The sequence below is a fragment of the Oryx dammah genome, unplaced genomic scaffold (genome assembly GCF_014754425.2).
Source record: "Oryx dammah isolate SB20612 unplaced genomic scaffold, SCBI_Odam_1.1 HiC_scaffold_17, whole genome shotgun sequence".
NCBI lineage: Eukaryota > Metazoa > Chordata > Mammalia > Artiodactyla > Bovidae > Oryx > Oryx dammah.
In genome coordinates, this window is record NW_024070201.1 from 59,885,723 (window position 1) to 59,906,972 (window position 21,250).

At 37.9% G+C, this 21,250-nt stretch overlaps 1 protein-coding gene across 3 annotated transcripts in view; it reads left to right on the forward strand.

The window, feature by feature from the left end:
- The window catches only part of DNAJC24 (DnaJ heat shock protein family (Hsp40) member C24), a 78,230-nt gene that overhangs the window by 35,738 nt on the left and 21,242 nt on the right, over positions 1-21,250 (forward strand). The window lies entirely within an intron of this gene.

Consider the following 21,250-nt stretch of genomic DNA (forward strand, 5'->3'; position numbering starts at 1 on the left):
GGAACTGCTAATGAATGTACAGTGAAATGGTGCTTAGAGAAGTTTTGCAAAGGAGACAAGAGCCTTGAAGGTAAGAAGCACAGTGGCCGACCATCAGAAATTAACAGCCAATTGAGAGGATCATTGAAGCTGATCCTTTTACAGCTACGTGAGAAGTTGTGAAGAACTCACTATTGACAATTCTGTGGTCATTTGGCATTTAAAGCAAATTGGAAAGATGAAAAAGCTTGGTAAGTGGGTGCCTCATGAGTTGACTGCAAATTAAAAAAAATTTGTTTAGAAGAGTCATCTTCTTCTATACAACAACAATGAACCATTTCTCGATTGAACTGTGACATGTGATGAAAAGTGGATTTTATACAACAACTGATAACAACTAGCTCAGTGACTGGACCAAGAAGCTCCAAAGCACTTCCCAAAGCCAAATTTGCACTAAAAAAAGTCATGGTTACTGTTTGGTGGTCTGCTGCCTGTCTAATCCACTACAACTTTCTGAATCCCAGTGAAACCACTACATCTGAAAAGTATGCTCAGCAAATCAGTGAGATGCACTGAAAACGGCACTGCCTGCAGCTGGCGTTGGTCAATAGAAAGGGCCCAGTTTTTCTCCATGACAATCCTGACTGCACGTCATACAACCAGTGCTTCAAAAGTTGGACAAATAGGGCTGCAAAGTTTTGCCTCATCTGCCATATTCACCTGACCCCTTGCCAACCAACTACCACTTCTTCAACCATCTCGACAACTTTTTGCAGGGAAAATGCTTCCACAACTAGCAGGATGCAGAATATGCTTTCCAAGAGTTCATTGAATCCTGAAGATTTTTACAGTACAGGAATAAACTTATTTTTCATTGGCTAAATGTTTTGATTGTAATGGTTCCTATTTTGATTAATAAAGATATGTTTGAGCCTGGTTATAATGATTTAAAATTCATGGTGCAAAGCCACAATTACATTTTGCCAACCTAATAGCACTGTTCATGATAGCCAAGACATAGAAACAACTTAAGTGTCCATCGATAGATGAACAGATAAAGAAGAGGTTTTATATATATATGTGCAAAGATATACACACACGGTAGAATATTACTCAGCTGTTGAATGAAATAACACCATTTGCAACAACATGAACGGACCTAGAAATTATCATACTAAGTGAAGTAAGTCAGAGAAAGACAAATACCATATATCACTTATATGTGGAATCTAAAAAATGATACAAATGAGCTTAGTTACAAAACAGAAATACTGACCGACATAGAAAACGAATTTGTCATTACCAAAGGGGGAAAGGAGGGTGATAAATTAGGAGGTTGGGATTAACAGATGTACACTACTATATATAAAATAGATAAACAACAAGGACCTACTGTATAGCATAGGAAACTATATTCTGTATCTTATGATAATCTATAATGGAAAAAATCTTGAAAAAGAATGTGTATACACACACATCTTTACATCATATATATAGATAGCTGAATCACTTAGCTGTACACTTGAAGCTAACACAACATTGTAAATCAACTATTCTTCAATAAAGAATTTTTTTTAAAAGCTAGGTTCATTTCTGTAAAGTTTGGTAGAATGGGAGAAAATTAAAATCACAAGTTTACATATGAAAAAACCAATAATTTTTGAAAAGAAGAGTGACTATGTTTGAATCCTAATAATTTCACTTTAATTAATAATAATAGGAATCCTACTCTGTAAGATCAGCTGTGACTTAGTCACACAAATTCATATTGTCTCACTCTAAAATCAGTACTTTAACATTATTATTCATTTGAATAATGTTGATATTTTGTCTTTCAGTTTCTTCAGATATATTGGCTTGGCCAAAAAGTTCATTTGCGTTTTGACATACAATGTGACAGAAAAACTCGAACAAACTTTTTGGCCAATTCAATAAAAATAGTTTTTTGTTTCAGAGGTCTGCTAGTTACAGGTTTTTGGTAAACAGATAATTCAGCATTAAAAAAAAAAAAAACAGGAATAGAAAGAACATACTTTGAGGGAGGTGAAGACGTCAGTGAACTGGAGAAAATTATTTTGGAAAAGGACCTGTTTTCCTGGGGTTTTTTTTTGTTTGTTTTGTTTTGGTTTTTAGCACATCAACTTAGAAATTTCTGTTTTTTTCAAACTGGTGGAAAGTTAGGTTTTAATATAAATAATTTCACAATTTTGCTATCTGTTCTCATTAATGATACAAAGACAGTCTTTTCCCCTCCTTGTACATTTGAGAGGTTAATAATCATTGCCAGTTATGGCAAGCAAGACCAAGGAGAAGTATAGTAGGAAGACTTTCCTGAACCTGAGGAGAATTTGATAAGTTGATTCTAGACTATTTCCTGGCTTCTTCATCTATTTCCTTCTCAGATGGACCCTTCTGTAGAGAGCTATTAAGCAAGTATGTTGTGCTAAAAACTGGCAGAGAGGAACTGTTCTCCCACAACCCTAGTGCTTTACTAGTTGGCTCCGAGATCCTGTTGTCTGCATCCTTTCTTTACAGAAACCTTGGAGGCCAGTGGTGGGGAGCACCCATGCCTGTGGCCTCGCTCCTTCCAGCTGTCCTTAATTCTGCTTTTCTGGTGGGTATAGCAGTGGTGACGCCACAGCAGAATGGAGTTGACAGGCAGAAATTCAGGCCTCCCACCTTTCTCAGATGTGGAAAAAAAGTGAGGCCTCAAATATGAGCCTTGGGCTCTGCAGCAGCTCATCAGGACTCAGCCTCTTCACTTCAGGTTGGAGTTGGAGGGAGTGTTACACTGCAAGGCCTCTTGCCATCTGGGACATATTTTGGAGGAGTTTTGAGGGGAGATTGGAAGAGAGGAGAGCATAAGGAGGTGTTACGTGAGAGAAGTGGATGAAAAGGTGGAGTGGTTGGGCGAGGCTTCAGAAGTGTTGGTGTGGGTCACTTGTCCTAGTATTTAAAGATTAAGAGCAAAGAGATGGAGTTATTTATAATTAACTTTTATTGACTTAACTGTAGTTCTTTTCTTTGTCTTGTTTTGAGAGGAGAGACAGGGATGTGATAAGCACTTCAGGGGAAAATGTCTTTGGTTTTTATAAAATTATAAAATATTAAAAATCTAATTTTCATGAAATATTTTAATAGAGCCTATATTTAATATTTCTTCACCAGTAAAAATGTTGGCGAATGCTATTTTAGTTGTCAGATACTATTGCGATCAGATTTACTAGTGCTTATTACGTAATCCTCTCAACTTGACCATTTCAATTTTATTTCACAACTGAGGTCCAAAGAAATGAATTTTGATTCTCTTTGAGGTAAGGAGTACCTCAAAATGAAGTGATGACTGGACTTAAAAAAGCACAAGAACTCGGGATAAAAATGATCTGAACAAAAATAAAAATAAGCTTTTATTCAGTGGTAATATGTGTGCTGCATTTTGAAGTTCCTCAGTAGTAGTCTGCATTATAATCTGTTTGGAAATGTGTATCTGCCATGGTATTATGGAAATTGAACACTGGTCCTACTGGGGCTTGGCAAGTAATACACATACAGGTAAGATCAGTTCAGTTTAGTCTCTCAGTCATGTCTGACTCTGCGACCCCATGGACTGCAGCACCCCAGGCTTCCCTGTCCATCACCGATTCCCGGAGCTTACTCAAACTCATGTCCGTTGAGTCAGTGATGCCATCCAACCATCTCATCCTCTTTTGGCCCCTTTTCCTCCTGCCTTCAATCTTTCCCAGCATCAGGGTCTTTTCTAACACTTAAGATAGTTTTACCCATATACACAACTAGTGTGATGCTGTCTGAATATAGCTATTAAAAACAGCTTCAAGGAAGGGGTGCATTTGAACTGGTGGAGGATGTTCCATTGGAGATAACAGCATAAGTAAGACATGGAAGCAGAAAGGTATGAGTGTTTGGGGGTGATATCTAAAGGTCTAGTCTAGAATGTGTAGAATGACAAGACTAACATGGATGGTGTGTCTACAATACTTGTAATAGGTAAAGCTGGAATGGTAGGTGGAGTTCTTTTATTGGAGGACTTTGCTTGTAAGCATAAAAGAATATATCTAATTTATTATGCAATCACTGGACAGTTACAAATTTTGAGGTGAAAAATGACATTGTCAGGGTTTTAAGTTAAGGCGAGTGAATTTGGAAGCAGGTGGGTGAACTGGAGAGTTGGTAGAAGGTGAATGCTGGAGACCAGATAAAAGCGTCTGTTGAACTACATTTGTCGTTTGGAATAGAAAGGACAATTTTTAGGTAGAATCTGGTGCTTAATGGGATGAAGAAAAGGGAGGTTACTCAGATATTATAGCTGGATTATTAGGAAATGTATTTTTCTTTAATTTAATCATTCAGCATTTATTAAGCTTGGTGGTAATCTTTACAGACAAGGAATTCAACAGGAGCAGGAACTACTTTAAGAGTCTGGATGATAAATTGGGTTTTAGATGTGTTGAACTTGTAGTGCTAGTAAGTTAGCTTTTAGAAGGTATTTGAAATTTGGTTCTGTAATTCAAGAAAGTGTGAAACTAGAGATGAGAGCTAGCATCCTGTTAATGATACTGCTCATTGTTAATATGTGGAGAAAAACCAAAGTGCTGTATCCTCAGGGGCCACCTTGGTAGATCAAAATATTATTGGCATGGTGATTTGGGGATTTTTGTTTAATCAAATTTGCCTGGAGTCCTTTTCATAGTTAATTGTTATTTTTTATTTGCAGTCAATATTTTATTAATCAAAACAACATAATCACAAATGTATAGTAAAGGATTAATATATGACCTCCTTAACTTTTTGTTCAATTTAATGTTTAAGTATCAGGCTCTGGTAACATAAAGTAATATTTCCTTTTGAAAAGGAATATAAGACTCCCCAGGTAACTCAGTGGTAAAGAATCCGGTTCCCAGTGCAGGAGACGCAGGTTCAGTCCCTGGGTCCAGATGATCCTCTGAAGTAGGAAATGCAACCCACTCCAGTATTCTTGCTTGAAAGATCCCATGGACAGAGGAACCTGGCTGGCTAGAGTCCATGGGGTAACAGAGAATGACTATGCTACTGAGCACCCCCTCACACACCTTTGTTTATATGATCTGAAATATTACTTCATTGTTTAGTGGTCAATTTATCATAAAACTGTCTTGTGCATTCACTTTAAAGAAATGCCATTTCATTTCAACTTTATTTTGCTTGGTCAATAGAAAAGGTCATTGGGGGCTAATATATGTATACATTTTCACTATGAACTGTTGCTAGAATTTTCACAAAGTGGTTTTTTTTTTGTTCTTTTTGCAATTTATGCACATTTCAGTTCTTTCCCTTTTCTCTGTGTTTTCTAGTAGAAAACACTTGGCAGTTTTGTTAAACCTACCAGTGGGCACCGTTGCAGTGTTCAGTAGCAGAAGCATCATACAAATAACCCCCTCTTTAAAATAAATTCAGCAGGTTAAAATATCACTTACATATTGTTCAGGTTTCATCACCGGCATCACTGAAGTTGGCATTTGTGCAAACAATCAAATAAAGAGGTTGGCATTTATGATTACTGAACAAAAGTTATCAAATATCAAAAAATTTCTGACTTGAAACATGTAATATAATTTTCATTGTGGTGTTATAGGTTAACAATTGAGGGGTGTCACTCACTTGCCTCTTTTTTAAAATTCATATTTGGAGCAATGCATTTGTCAAGGGGAAATTTTTATGGAGCACTAATTTTCTGACTTGCAGTGAATTCTTTGTTTTAAGCATGCTAACAGTGTCCTTCTCAGAGCTCAGCATACATAATAACTGCCTGAAGGGTTTGGTGCGACAGATTCTGGGGTCCCCCTCTGCAGGTTTGGGATGGGGCCATCTTCTAATGAGTTCTCAGATAATGCTGATGCTGCAAATCTGAGGACCACATTTTGAATTGCACTGAGCTGACACAATGAATATTCATTGGATGGACTGTTGCTGAAGCTCTAATACTTTGGCAACCAGTGTGAAGAGCGGACTCATTGGAAAAGACCCTGATTGGGAAAGATTGGGGTGGCAGAGAATGAGATGGTTAGATAGCATCCTTGACTCAGTGGACTTGAATTTGAGCAAAATGCAGGAGATATTGGAGGACAGAGGAGTTTGGTTGGCATGCTATAGTCCACAGGGTCACAAAGAGTCAGAACTTAACAACTGAAAAACAACAACAATGAGCTGACATAGAGTGACAGTCATTCTAGGATTAGTCATTTTGAAAACGCTTGCATTTACTATATGGAGAAAATATAACATTAACATTATAACATTATAATGACCATGTGTCATAACATTATAATGACCATGTGTTAACATTATAAGATTAACATGTTTCATGTTAATCAACCCATTGCCATAAAATCTCAGCTAGTCAGAATTGAGTCCATAATTAAAACATTAGTTATCAATTAGATAGTTTATCAGTTAGGAAATAGATAGCCCATACCAATTCTGTTAAAAAATTATAGCATTTTCTGTATATCTTTTGTAGTGTCATGAGTGATCCTTTATGTTTTATCAAGACAGGTTCTTAATCTTTTGTTTGTGTTCATTTTTCGCATTCTCAGCAAGTGACTTGGGGACTTAAAAAACATAGGTCTATATCGAAAAATTTTCCCCACATGTGTAGAAGTTACATAGATCATAAAGTTGTAAGTGTTGAGCCAATTGATAATAGTAAAATAATACTTCACTAAAATTTTGGAGATAAACAGCTTTGTCCTATTATAATAAAGAATCATAGAGAAATACTCTTCTAGGTTTTCTTAGTATTGTGACATGTTTATCATATTTTATTTTTGAATGCATTTTAGTTCTCTACTTGGCAATACTAAACTTTTAATGATGTTTTAAAGTTTTTTGGAGGTTGGCATATATACTTAGAATAATAAACCTGTATTTCCATACACTAGAATGTAAATCAAACTTTTCACTAATTCCTATTATTCTCTTCATTCGTTTTCTACGTTTTTATTGTACTTTTATCTGTTTAATATTGGAAGAAATTTCTAATGTTTCTTTTATGGCTTAGAAAAATTTGTTAAATTCCTTTTAAAACATTTAGACATTTGAAGGTATTTGTTTATTGAGATACAGTCAACATATCTCAGTAGAAAAATTCAGTCCTGCTGGTTCAGATGGTAAATAATCTGTGTGTAATGCAGGAGACCTGGGTTTGATCCCTGGGCCTGGAAGATCCCCAGGAGGAGGGCAGGGCAACCCACTCCAGTGTTCTTGCCTGGAGAATTCCATGAACAGAGGAGTCTCGCGGGCTACAGTCCATGGGGTAACAAAGAGTTGGTCCCGACTGAGTGACTAGCACACATGGTCATCATACACTGAAAAATGGTTTAGTTTGGTGAAATGTGATACCGTGTAACTACCATCCCAAACAAGATACTGAACATTTCTATTTTCCCAGAGAATTCTCTTATGTCCCTTTCCAGTTAGTTTACACCCCCCGCCCCATAACCTATTCCAACCTGGCAACCAACTTTTAATTTTTATCACTATATTCATTACTAGCTATTCTTAGGGGATTGGTTCTAGGACATCCTGCTGCTAAGTCACTTCAGTCGTGTCTGACTCTGTGTGACCCCATAGACGGCAGCCCACCAGGCTCCCCCATCCCTGGGATTCTCCAGGCAAGAATACTGGAGTGGGTTGCCCATTGCCTTCTCCAATGCATGAAAGTGAAAAGTGAAAGTGAAGTCACTCAGTCATGTCCGACCCTTAGCAACCCCATGGACTGTAGCGTACCAGGCTCCTCCATCCATGGGATTTTCCAGGCAAGAGTACTGGAGTGGGGTACCATTACCTTCTCCGAGGACATCCTGAGGATACTAAAATCCAAGGATGTTCAAGTTCTTTATGTAAAATGGCATATCCAGAGATATAGAGGGCCAGCTGTATAGGTTTAGTTCTGCCTGAATTTGGATTTTATATCAGGGTAATCATATACTATGTATCCTTTATTCTTGTTTCTCTTGCCTAACATAATGTTTTATTTTTACTTGTTTTTATTTATTTTATTCTTTTTTTTTGGGGGGGGGGCCCAAACTGGGGCATGTGGGATCTTAGTTCCTGGACCAGGAATTGAACCCATGCCCCCTACAGTGGGAACATGGAGTCTTAACCACTGTATTGCTAGGGTAGTCCCAACATAATGTTTTAGATATCCATCTGTGTTATTATTGACTGTATCAGATTTGTTTTCTTCTTTGTTGTTGAGAAGGCAATGGCACCCCACTCCAGTACTCTTGCCTGGAAAATCCCATGGACAGAGGAGCCTGGTAGTCTGCAGTCCATGGGGTCACGAAGAGTTGGACACGACTGAGCGACTTCACTTTCACTTTTTACTTTCATGCATTGGAGAAGGAAATGGCAACTCACTCCAGTGTTCTTGCCTGGAGAATCCCAGGGACGGGGGAGCCTGGTGAGCTGCCGTCTATGGGTTCGAACAGAGTCAGACACGACTGAGGCGACTTAGCAGCAGCAGCAGCAGTATTCCCTTACGGATATACTGTAGTTTATCCATTCTCCTGTTGATAGACATTTATGGTTCCAGGTTTTGGCTGTTAATGAATAAGTGTATTGGTACATTCTAAGTCTTTTTGTGAACATAAAGTTTTTATTTCTCTGAGGTAACTATCTAGCATTGAAATTGCTTGACCTCAAGAGTAGATGTGTGTGTTTATAAGAAATTGTCAAATTGTTTCCTGCCAGCAACATATGAAAGTTCCAGTTATTCCATATCCTCATCAACATTTAGTGTTATCAGTCTTTTTTTACTTGAGCCACTTTATTAGGTGCTTGTAGTTTCTCATGATTTTAATATATATTTTCCTGATAACTAATAAAAATGTTTGAGTGTATATTCATGTATAATTATCTATTCATCTGTCTTTTTTTGAAAAATGTCCAAGTTCCCCCCCTTATTTTTAATGAGTATGTCTTTTTATCATTGATTTATAGAATTTTTTGTTTATTCTGGATACAAATCCTGTATTAGATAAATATTTAGACAGTATTTTTTTTCTCTATCTGTGGCTTGTCTGTTGATTTTCTTAATGGTATGTTCGATGAGCTACAGTTTTAAAACTGCATGCAGTTTACCCATTTTGTTCATTATAGTTTGTGCTTTTTGTCAAAGCACAAAGATGCCAAGGGACAAAGATACTGTATTTCATTCTAGAAGCTTTATGGTTCTGAGTTTTACATTTACATCTAAGATTTATCTTGAATTAATTTTTGTATATGTAATGAGTTAGAGATTGAGGCTAACCTTTTTCCCCATGGACATCCAGTTGTTTCAACATCATTTGTTCTATATTGTCCTTTCCCAATTGAATTGCCTTGGCACCTTTGTTGGAAAACAAGTGACTGTTTATGTACGGTCTATTTCTAGACTCTTCCATTCCATCAATTTGTATATATTTCTGCCAGTAATACATTCTTGATTACCACAGCTTTATTTTATTTTTTAATTTTTACAAAGTTGTGTTTGGTTTTTGCCATACATGCTGCTGCTGCTGCTAAGTCTCTTCGTCGTGTCAGACTCTGTGCGACCCCAGAGACATACCATAGCTTTATCAGAGAAGGAAATGGCAACCCTCTCCAGTATTCTTGCCTAGAGAATCCCGTGGACAGAGGAGTCTGGTGGGCTGCTATCCATAGGGTTGCACAGAGTTGGACACGACTGAAGCAACTTAGCATGCATGCATGCACTGGAGAAGGAAATGGCAACCCACTCCAATGTTCTTGCCTGGAGAACCCCAGGGACAGAGGAGCCTGGAGGGCTGCTGTCTATGGAGTCGCACAGAGTCAGACATGACTGAAGCGACTTAGCAGCAGCAGCCATAGCTTTATATTAAGTCTTGAAATCAGGTGATACAAGTCCTCCAATTTTGTACTTTTTGAAGATTCTTTTGCTTGTTATAGATCCTTTGTATCTATTTTTTTTAAATCTTTAATTTTTTTTGTCATGCCATGTGGCATGCAGGATCTTAGTTCCCAGAAAAGGGATCAAACGATGCCCTGTACAGTGGAAACACAGAGTTCTCACCAGTGAACCTCCAGGGGGAGTCCCTAAATCCTTTGTTTTTCCATTTAAATATTAAAATCATCTTGTCTGCTTCTTCAAAGTGGCTCACTGCAATTTTTCAGGAATTGCATAAAATTCTTGTATCAGTATAGGAAAAATGGACATGATCTTTTCATCATGAACATATTATTTCTTTCCATTTTCCCCCCTTGAGGCTATTGTAATTGATAATTTCTTAAACTTTAATTTTTCCAGTTTGTTGAAAAATTTGCTGATTTCTTAATTTTGAGTTCTTTGCTTCCAGGTGACTTAAGTTCTTCCAGTTTCAGCAAAATGCATTTTAATTTAGTACTGGTAGGAAATAGAAGTTAAATGAACTTTACAACATTGATTTTAGTACATGCCTCTTCTTTTAGTTGAGTATCAGTATTTTATGTATTTGATAGATGAGTGTTTTCCTCAGAGCTCCCTGTTATTTATAGGATCAGCTGGAATTTTTTTCAATATAAGGAAGTTCATGCTGTCTTTTTGTGACTGTTTCTGGATTTTCAGTTAGTAAACCAGGAACTAAATCAGGATTAGTAAACCCTGAAATGTTTCACATTTTTCTATCTTTTATTTGATCATTGAGTGAACGCAGTAGGAATAGCTTTGGTTGGGAAGGTTTAGCTGGTGGGATTCAAAGTAAAAAGGAGCAAAGAATAAAATAAGACTCAACAATGGAGGAAAGTGACAGTAGTCTCTTGTGGTACTACTGAATGCTTCAGCCTGCCTCTCATGGGAGGGCTCCAATATAAAAATAGTAGGAAAAAAATTCACATTCACTGGGATCAGAAAGTCTTGAAACCTAATATCAGAGGCTTGGTTTCTGTGGTCAATAAAGAGTCATAGCAGTTAACATTGTACATAAAAAGTCACCATTTTATTAATAGACCTTTAATTGAATTATCTTTAGAAGTTGTGCTAGATGTATTCTAGTTTTAAACCATAGATGTGTTTAGATTGTATATAATTTATTGTGGCTGCTGAAATAAATTACAACAAACTTAGTGGCTTTTAAAATAGCAGAGGAGAACAAGATGGTGGAGGAGTAGGTGGACGTGGAGGACATCTCTCCACGGATACATGAGGAATACACCTTCAGACACAGAAGTGCATGCAGAACACCAGCTGAGAGCGGACAGGAGTACCTGACCAGAGGAAAAGAGTGTACAGAGCCTCACAAAACTCAGTAACAAAGGAACCAGGGGGGAAAACAGGAGTGTTAGTAGGACTGGACCTGCCCTCGGTGGCTGGGGGAACTGAAGCAGGCGTCTGAGCCCCACATTGGGGCAGCTTTCTGAGTCAGAGGAGAAACATTTAAGGCTGAGACTGAAACAGCTGATCTGTGGCAGCCTAAATGGAATGAGAATCAGACAGTCCTTGCCGCAGCCATACATACCTTGGACAGGGACGCGGGCCCCCTGGAAGGCGCAGTGGCTGGGACCTGGAGTTTGGGGATTATGGAGAGATCCCAGGACAAGGGCTGCTGTTAACTGTGGAGAGATGGATCGAGGGGATGTGAGGGAGGAGATTGTGGTGGGAAACGCCTGTGGAGAAAAGCCAGGCAGCCATGGAAGCAAGGTGATACTGCTGAGTCATGCGTAGCGGGTGGAGCCATCACCATATCCTTTCTCTCCCCATACCCCAGCATCGGCAGCTGAAAGATAAAGAGGCAGGCCCATCAAATGCCTGAGGCACTCAACTGCAGAGTAGGACCCCACCCAGGGTGCCCCTTTAAGTGCCTGATGTGCTGCTCTATATGGTAGGACCCCAGCCAGGGGGCCCCTCTCTATGTGCCTGGTACACGGAACAACAGAGAAATACCCCAGGCAAGGGAGCCCTCTAAGTGCCTGAATGGGCACAGCTAGGGAGACAGACTAGCCAAAGAGGCCTTCTGATCACCAGCTACAAAAAGCCTGAAAAAAGACTCTGATAGGGCCATCACTCCTGCAGTGGAGGCAGCCTGTGTCCCTGCACACTTGGTGCCGCCAGGGTCCCCGCATGCCAAGCAGCTGCGCCACCTTCACATTCAACTGTCACTGGGGCAGAGCTGTCACAGGCAAAAGAAGTCTTGGGTCTGTGCACGCAGGGTCGCTTTGGTAGTGTCTGACTCTAACCCTGTAGACTGTGGCCTGCCAGGCTTCTCTGTCAAAGACGGGTATTCTCCAGGCAAGAATACTAGAGCGTATTCACCAATACTGGTTGCCATACCCTTTTAGAGCACTACATTTCCTACTGCCCTAGCCACCAACCCTCCTGAGTACCTGGTGCTGCCAGAACCCTGCGACCCAAGCAGCTGCACCACTTCCACACCTGGCCCTCACAGGGGCAAACCCAAGTCCTCCAGGGCAGCCTCAGGAGCAAACCCTAGTGGATGACCCACATGCAGAGGTGGAAATAAAACCACAACTGAAACCCAGGGGCGATATCACTAAAGACGACCCAAAACCTTCCCACCAGCTGTACAAGCTGCAGATTAAATCCACTCTGTGTCTATAGAATATTTAAAAGGTCATTGAGAACTTCCACAAAAGAAAATGCACTAGTTCTGATAGCTGTGGACACTGGAGGCAAGAACACACAGGAGAAGGACCAGATTAGAATCTGAGCTGCCCCCACAGCAGGTTCAGAGACCAGCACAGTGTTGGAGGGCATCCTAGGGAGGTGAGGTAGACTGTGACTCCCAGTGAGGGAAAGGAATCCTGACAGCAGTGACTCAAGAAAAACATTTATTATTCTTATGTTTTGACTTGTTCTGTAGATTCTTTTGGATTTTTTTCTTTTTTATTACCCACTCTGTTGTAGTTGTTGACTTTATTGCCCCTATGAAATCTAATTAAGCTTTTGAGCTTTTTTTTTTTTTTTTTTTCTCAGTCACATTTTTTATTGTTGTTGTAAACCTCTGCCTTTATGTTGGACTTTTGTAGTTCTGTGGAGTTTTGCTTTTTTTTCCTTTTCTCTTTTTTTAATTTTAATTTTTTAAATTATTATTTTTCTACATTTATTCCTTTGCCTTTCCTACTGTTCTTTTCCCCTTGCAGTTAGTCTTTAATGTATATAAATCTTCTTTATCCACCTCTATTTAACTTTGCATATCTGTTCTTTTTTTCTTTTCTTTCTTTCCTTTCCTCTCAACATTCTTTTAGTTTTATTTTCATTGCTTTATTCCCTAATTGGCACCTTGCTTTAATTTTGTTTTCCAGTTTGTGCTTTAGTTAGTTTGTTTTTAACTGGGAAATATAATTTTTGATTTACTTTTTTCACCAGGTCAACCTACCGTACTTTTTTTTCGGTTAGACTGTTTTCACTTTGCTCATGGGTGCATATGTATATGTGTGTATCCCATTATTTTAATTGTTGTTTGCCTGATTTTGTAATTGCCGTTTGTCTGGTGTTGATCTTTGGTTTCTCGTTTTTGGATATTTGTTTTAATCTTACTTAATACCATAACAAACCACTTGTGGAATCTTTGTTCCTAACTAGAGATCAAGCCCTGGGCCTTTGGAGTGGGAGCACTGACTCCAAGCCCCTAGACTACCAGAGAAGTAACCCTAGGGAGTAGCAAACAGTGAGAACTCACACAAAGGAAAGCACTTGAGTACAAGACCCGGCATCACCCAACCTGCAGTAGCACCCTGTGCAGTTTCCTCCTCTAAACAATGAACAAAGCAAAAATACAAATCCAGTCATCAGCAGACAGGACCACCACCTCACTCAGCCTTGCCCATCAGAGGAAAAACAAACAAACAAACAAACAAAAACTCAGCACAAGTCTCACCCTATCAGAAGCTTACACAAACCACTGGACCAACCTTAGGAGGGCAGAAACCAAAAGGAAGAAAGAATTCAACCTTGAAGCCTAGGACAAGGAGACCTCAAACATAATAAGTTTAAAAAAATAATAATGAAAAGGCAGAGGAATATTACATAAATGAAGGAACAAACTAGAAACACAGAAGTCCAAATTAATGAAGAGGAAATAGGCAAATTACCTGAAAAAGAATTCAGAATAATGATAGTGAAGATGATCAAAAACCTTGAAAACTAAATGGAGAAAATGCAAGAATCAATTAACAAAGACCTAGAAGAATTAAAGAATAAACATACAAACAACATAATTACTAAAATTAAAAATAGAAGGAATCAGTAGCAGAATATCTGAAGCAGAAGAAAGAATCAGTGAGCTGGAAGATAAAATGGTGGAAATAATTTCTGAGAGCAGAATAAAGTGAAAAGAATGAAAAGAACTGAGGACAGTCTCAGAGACCTCTGGGACCATATCAAACACACCAAACACACATTCAAATTATAGAAAAAGAAGAGAAAAACAAAGGGCATGAGAAAATTTTTGAAGAGATTATACTTGAAAATTTCCCCAACATGGAAACAGAAATAGCCAGTCAAGTCCAAGAGGCACAAAGGGTCCCATACAGGATAAACCCAAGGAGAAACATGCCAAGACACATACTAATCAAACTAACAAAGACTAAACACAAAGAATATTAAAAGCAGCAAGGGAGAAGCAACAAGTAACATACAAGGGAAACCCCATATGCTTAACAGCTGATCTTTCAGCAGAAACTCTGCAGGCCAGAAGGGAATGGCAGGATATATTTAAAGTACTGAAACGGAAAAATCTACAACCAAGATTACTGTATCTGGCAAGGATCTTGTTCAAAATTGATGGAGAAATAAAATGCTTTTCAGACAAGCAAAAGTGAAGAGAATTCAGTACTGCCAAACCAGCTTTACAGAAAATGTTAAATGGACTTATATAGTCAAGAAATACAACAGAAGAAAAAAGATATACAAATCAACCCCAAACAGTTAAAAAAATGGCAGTAGAAACATATCAATAATTACTTTGATATAAATGGATTAAATGCTTCAACCAAAAGACACAGACTGACTGAATGGATACAAAAACAAGACCCATATATATGTTGTCTATAAGAAACCCACTTCAGACCTCAAGACACATATAGACTGAAAGTGAGAGGATGGAAAAATATATTCCATGCAAATGGGAAGCAAAAGAAAGCTGGAGCAGCAATCCTCATATCAGACAAAATAGACCTTAAAATAAATATTACAAGAGATAAAGAAGGACACTACATAATGATCAAAGGATCAATATAAGAGGGAGACATAACAATTGTAAATATCTATGCTGCCAACATAGGAGCACCTCAATACATAAGACAAACACTAACAGACATGAAAGGAGAAGTCAACAGTAACACAGTATAGGAGGAGACTTTAACACCCCACTCACACCAATGGACAGATCATCAAAAGAGAAAATTAATAAGGAAACATGGGTCTTAAATGACACATTAGATGGGATGGATCTCATTGATATCTTCAGGACATTTCATCCAAATGCAGAAGAATAAACTTTTTTCTCAAGTGGACATGGAACATTCTCCAGGATAGACCACATCTTGGGTCACAAATAAAACCTCAATAAATTTAAGAAAATTGACATTGTATCAAGCATCTTCTCTGACCACAATGCTATTAGACTAGATATTGATTATAAGAAAAAAAAAAAACTGTAAGAAGCAGAAGCACATAGAGATTAAACAACATGTTTCTAAATAACCAACAAGATACTGAAGAAATAGAAAGGGAAATCAAAAATTTTCTAGAAACAAATGATGATGAAAACACAACTCAAAACCTCTGGGATACAGCAAAAGCAGTACTCAGAGGGAAGTTTATAGCAATACAGTCCTACATCAAGAAAGAAGAAAAACATAGAATAGACAACCTAACTTTACACCTACAACAACTGGAAAAAGAACAAAAAATAAACCAAAATTAGTAGAAGGAAAGAAATCATAAAGATCTGAACAGAAATAAATGAAAAAGAAAAGAAACAATAGTAAAGATTAATAAAACTAAAAGCTGGTTCTTTGAGAAGATTAAATTGGCAAGCCTTTAGCCAGACTCATCAAGAAAAAAAGAGAGAAGAATCAAATCAGCAAAATTAGAAATGAAAAAGGAGAGGTTACAACAGACAGTGCAAAAATACAAAGGATTATGAGACTGTTATGGCAGTAAAATGGATAACCTGGAAGAAATGGACAGATTTTTAGAAAAGTTCGATCTTACAAGACCAAATCAGGAAGAAATTAAAATTATGAACAACCCAATTACAAGCAATGAAATCAAAGCTGTGATCAAAAATCTGCCAAAAAACAAAAGCCCAGGACCAGATGGCTTCACAGGAGAATTCTATCAAACATTTAAAGAGCTAATGCCTATCCTTCTAAATCTCTTTCAAAATATTGCAGAGGAAGGAATACTTCCAAATTCATTCTACGAGGCTACCATCACCCTCATACCAAAACCAGACAAAGACAACATGAAAATAGAAAACTATAGGCCAATATCACTGGTGAACATAGATGCAGAAACCCTCAACAAAATTTTAAGCTCATACACCATGATCAGTTCAGTTCAGTCGCTTAGTCGTGTCCGACTCTTTGCAACCCCATGAATTGCAGGACGCCAGGCCTCCCTGTCCATCACCAACTCCCGGAGTTCACTCAGACTCACTTTCATCGAGTCCGTGATGCCATCCAGCCATCTTATCCTCTGTCGTCCCCTTCTCCTCCTGCCCCCAATCCTTCCCAGCATCAGAGTCTTTTCCAATGAGTCAACTCTTCGCATGAGGTGGCCAAAGTACTTGCCTTTCAGCTTTAGCATCATTCCTTCTAAAGAAATCCCAGGGCTGATCTCCTTCAGAATGGACTGGTTGGATCTCCTTGCAGTCCAAGGGACTCTCAAGAGTCTTCTCCAACACCACAGTTCAAAAGCATCAATTCTTCAGCACTCAGCCTTCTTCACAGTCCAACTCTCACATCCATACATGACCATTGGAAAAACCATAGCCTTGACTAGACTTACCTTCGTTGGCAAAGTAATGTCTCTGCTTTTGAATATGCTATCTAGGTTGGTCATAACTTTCTTCCAAGGAGTAAGCGTCTTTTAATTTCATGGCTGCAGTCACCGTCTGCAGTGATTTTGGAGGCCTCCTTCCCCAAAATAAAGTCTGACACTGTTTCCACTGTTTCCCCATCTATTTCCCATGAAGTGATGGGACCAGATGCCATGATCTTCGTTTTCTGAATGTTGAGCTTTAAGCCAACTTTTTTGCTCTCCTCTTTCACTTTCAGTTGGGTTTATTCTAGGAATGCAAGGATTCTTCAGTATATCCAAATTAATCAATGTGATATAGTATATTAACAATTGAAAGATAAAAATCATGATAATCTCAATAGATGCAGAAAAAGCTTTTGACAAAATTCAGCACTCATTTATGATTAAAACTCTTCAAAAAATGGGCATAGAAGGAATCTACATCAACATAGTAAAGACCATGTATGATAAGCCTACAGCAAACATTCTCAATGGTGAAAAACTGAAAGCATTCCCCCTAAGATCAGGAAGAAGACAAGGGTGTCCACTTTCACCACTATTATTCAACATAGTTCTGGAAGTCCTAGCTACAGCAATCAGAGAAGAAAAATAAATAAAAGGAATCTGATCGGAAAAGAAGTAGAGCTCTCACTGTTTGCAGAAGACAATGATACTGTACGTAGAAAACCCTAAAGATAGTATTAGAAAATTACTAGAGCTAATCAGTGAATTTAGCCAAGTTACAGGATACAAAATCAATACACAGAAATCACTTGTGTTTCTATATACTAACAATGAAATATCAGAAAAAGAAATTTAGGAATCAATCCCATTCACCATTGCAACAAAAAGAATTAAATATCTAGGAATAAATTTAACCTAAAGAGACAAAAGAACTGTTCACAGAAAATTATAAGACACTAATGAAAGAAATCAAAGATGACATTAACAGATGGAGAGATATTCCATGTTTCTGGGTAGGAAGAATCAATATTGTGAAAATGACTATACTACCAAATGCAGTGTACAGATTCAATGCGATCTCTATCAAATTACCAATGGCATTTTTCACAGAACTAGGACAAAAAATTTCACAATTCATATGGAAACACAAAAGACTCCAGATAGCCAAAGCAGTCTTGAGAAAGAAGAATGGAGCTGGAGGAATCAACCTTCCTGACTTCAGATTATACTACAAAGTTACAGTCATCAAAACAGTATGGTACTGGCACAGAAACAGAAATATAGACCAAGAGAACAAGATAGAAAGCCCAGAAATAAACCCATGCACCTATGGTACCTTATTTTTGACAAAGGAGGCAAGAATATACAATGGGGCAAAGACAGCCTCTTCAAAAAATGGTGCTAGGAAAACTGGACAGCTACATGTAAAATAATGAAATTAGAATACGTCCTAACACCACACACAAAGATAAATTCAAAATGGATTAAAGACCTAAATGTAAGACCTAACTATAAAACTATTAGAGGAAAACATAGGCAGAACACTCAATGACATAAAGCAACATCCTCTATGACCCACCTCCTAGAGTAATGGAAATAAAAACAAAAGTAAACAAAGGGGACCTGATTAAACTTAAAAGCTTTTGCACAGCAAAGGAAAGTATAAGCAAAGTGAAAAGACAACCCTCAGAATGGGAGAAAATAATAGCAAATGAAACAACTGACAAAGGATTAATTTCCAAAATATACAAGCAGCTCATACAACTCAATGCCAGAAAAACAAACAACCCAATCAAAAAGTGAGGAAAAGACCTAAACAGACATTTTTCCAAAGAATACATACCAGATGGCTAACACATGAGAAGATGCTCAACATCACTCTGTATTAGAGAAATGCAAATCAAAACTACAATGAGATATCACCTCACACCAGTCAGAATGGCCATCATCAAAAAGTCTACAAACAATAAATGCTGGAGGGGGTGTAGACAAAAGGAAACGCTCTTGCAGTGTTGGTGGGAGTGTAAATTGATACAGCTGCTATGGAAGACAGTATGGAGATTCCTTAAAAACTAGGAATAAAACCGCCATATGACCCAGCAATCTCACTCCTAGGCATATACCCTGAGGAAACCAAAATTGAGAAAGACACATGTATCCCATTGTTCATTGCAGCACTATTTACAATAGCTAGAACATGGACACAGCTTATATGTCTATGGACAGATGAGTGGATAAAGAAGATATGGTACATATACACAATGGAATATTACTCAGCCATAAAAAGGAATGCATTGAGTCAGTTCTGATGAGGTGGATGAAACTAGAACCTATTATATAGAGTGAAGTGAGTCAGAAAGAGAAAAATAAATATCATATTCTAACACATATACATGGAATCTAGAAAACTGGTACTGAAGAATTTATTTACAGGGCAGCAGTGGAGAAATAGACATAGAGAATAGACTTATGGACATGGGGAGAGGGGCGGAGAGGGTGAGATGCATGGAAAGAGTAACATAGAAACTTACATTGCCATGTGTAAAATAGATAGCCAGTGGGAATTTTTTGTATGGTTCCAGAAACTCAAACTAGGGCTCTGTATCCATCTAGAAGGGCAGGAGATGGGAGGGAGGTTCAGGAGGGAGGGGACATAAGCATACCTATGGCTGATTCATGTTGAGGTTTGACAGAAAACAACAAAATTCTGTAATTATCCTTCAATAAAGAATTATAAAAAGTAAAATAAAACATCATAAATTTATTGTTTCACAATTCTGGAGGCTAAAAGTCCAAAATCAGTGTAATTGGGGCACAGTCAAGGTGTTGGCAGGGCCCCCACTCCTCTGGAATCTCTAGAGGGAGAATTTGTTCCTTGTCTCTTTCAGCATTTGGTGGCCGCTGTGGCCTCACCATTCCAGTCTTTAAGGCCAGTGTTGAAGTCTTTCTCTGCACAGTCTTCATACCACCTTTCCCTCTGTGTGTCACGTCTCCCTCTGCCTCTTTCTTACAAAAAACACTTTGATGATACTTAGGACCCACTTGGGCAGTTCAGGATAATCTCCCTAATGTTTAACTTAATCACATCTGCAGCGACCCCTTTTCCAAATAAAATAACATATACAGGAACTAGGAATTAGGACCTGGTATCCTTAGGGGCTGTTATCACAAAATGTATTGTCTGTTTTAGACCTTCATTTGTGTTCTGGAACTTGCTATCAGAGCAGGTTGGACTGAGGCTTTTAGCACCCCAAATGACATACTTATTTTCTTGCTATAACTGTCATTTTTAATTGTCTGTATCACAGTGTAAGATTTATTCCATCTATTAGCACAACAGATCTAAAAAGCTTCAGATCATGAATTACTTATTTAAAATAGTAGGTGATGAATTACTTATTTAAAATAGTAGTCAGGAAAATACCAAATTAGTGAAAATAAATTGTGCTTTGACTCATAGAACTGATTTATGACTCAAAATTTAGTGATAGCTATTAGTTTGGGGCAGCTGGAAACTAATTCTCTCTTTTGTAGAGCTTTCTTTCTTGGTAAATGATTAGGTCCAATGTTTTCTGTTCATTGTACCAACCACTGTTGGTTTTTCTAGTGGCCTATTAGAAATTACCTGTATTCTAGTCTATACTTAGATGATATAGCTGCTAGATTAAGGGATTTCTCTAGGGCCTTACTCAATGCTTATGGCATACTGAGATTGAGACTTCACATGTAAGTATATGTTAGATGTGTGCTAGTGGTGTATTTGAGCATGTTGCATGAAATAACATTGATTCATACCAGACTTGATATATATACAGATTGTCTTTACGTGGTATAAGAAGAGTTTGCTAGAGATCTTAATATAGCCAACTCTATTTTGGCTTTGGTACAGTATTTAATATCCTAACCTTAAAGATGGATTAAACTTCATTGTGGGAATAACTTTTATGAGGGTTTTAATAAATCATGGCCTAAAAAAGATGAAACAATAAGCCTTAGCTTCCTTTTCTTTAATCATTATATTAATTAGCTTAAGTATTTAAATACTGATAGCTGATAGATTTGGACATAGGGAATGAGGAAGAGAAATAGCCAAAAGAAAAATGGAAACTTGATTCTGTTTGCTCTAATAATCTTTGTTCCAGCATGCTTGATGTTCACTAGTTCTTCTGGGCAACCAAATACCACAGTAGCTTTTGCTCTGCTACTGAGGATCATCAGCAGTGTGGAGAAGTTCAGCATGAAAACAAATGTAAGAAAGATTTACCAATGAAT